The 1420-nt window shown below is 39.1% G+C and overlaps 1 pseudogene; it reads right to left on the reverse strand.

Moving 5' to 3' along the window:
* Positions 1 to 726, reverse strand: part of LOC108759812 (histone H3-like centromeric protein hH3v) — a 2191-nt pseudogene extending 1465 nt beyond the window's left edge.
* Between the last annotated feature and the right edge of the window lie 694 nt (positions 727 to 1420).

Raw genomic sequence — 1420 nt, forward strand, 5'->3', positions numbered from 1 at the left:
CTTCAAATGACCTTGAAAATGAAGGTCAAGGTCATTGTCAAGGTCATAGTTCAATCAGCCCCTTCATATCCAACAATTTTTGTTTTAAACATTTTTTTATTTAATCGCGATGTTTCGAGTTATTTGGCTGTCTAAGTTAAAATGGGTCACCCTGTATAAATATATATAACACAATTTATTTCACTTAGAAAATTTAATGCATTTAACTTATACAAGATTTAATCTAACATATATCATTGACGCTGCGGTTCACTTGCTTCTTCCAAATGCTCTGAACATTACGCTCTAAACGCTATGCTCCGATTGGTCCATTACTATTTTGAATGCTACAATTGCTATGTGAACGCTCCAGCCAACCCACATCCCGAGGTGAGGCAGTTGGAGCAAAGTGGGAGCAAAAACGATGACGTATTGATGACGTAATTAGACTTGCTGGGAGCATTCCGAAGCATCAAATGGACCAGTCAGTGCTACAAATGCTCTGTAGCATTTGAAGCGTTAAGTAAACCACAGCCTGAGTGTTTTTCATGTAATAATATAAATTCATACAAAAATATTCTATCTTTCTTTGCAAAGACAGAAACAGACAGAATGATACTTGTGTCAACTTGTGTCACTAAATAAAAAGCATCTAATTACATTGTCTTCATTTACTCTTTCCTTCGATGAAGACTTCTTTGATTCACTCGATTCATCATTGGAAATACATGACACAGATCGCTTCATGTTTGATTTGGTTCTGATAACAAAAAACAATTGAAGGATATTTATATATATATATATATATATACACACAAACACATACATACATGCATGTATACATATGTATATATGCATATATATGTGTGTATCAAGAGATACGGTAGTGTCTCGTGCCAAGTGGGCGCGCAGCGCGAGACACGAGTGTATTTACGCGAGTCAGCGAGTTGCGGGCATCCGAGTACCCGAAATTCTCGGTTTTTTTAATAAAGGCTAGACCGATGGAATACTGAATATGAGTTCTATCGATCATTTGGGTCCGAATTATATAATAAACGTTTATTTTACCTCTACGTGTCCCACGAACGGAGATATCGTGATGCGAAATCCGAAATGTCAAAATTTCCTGTAAGATACGTCTCCTCAAAAAGTCATCTCCTTTTCATATTTTGGACGGTAGATGGCACTCGTTTATTGCTGTCATTTACCATACATACGTGTGAATGTGAATGATTTATAGCAGGGCTCGGCACGAAATGCACATTGCGACCGATTTTCGAGTCGGTTCCGCCTCCCGCTAGCCCCCTCATCGCATCGCCCCGCGCGCAATCCAAATGCCGATCGACGGTTAGGTACTAAGGCGCTCGTAGACGTAAGGGGTATTCGTTCGGGGCGCTCGACACGCTGTAATCTTTATTCTATCTTTTTTTTCGCTCATTAC

Source organism: Trachymyrmex cornetzi, unplaced genomic scaffold (assembly GCF_001594075.2).
Source record: "Trachymyrmex cornetzi isolate Tcor2-1 unplaced genomic scaffold, Tcor1.1 scaffold2052, whole genome shotgun sequence".
Taxonomy (NCBI): domain Eukaryota; kingdom Metazoa; phylum Arthropoda; class Insecta; order Hymenoptera; family Formicidae; genus Trachymyrmex; species Trachymyrmex cornetzi.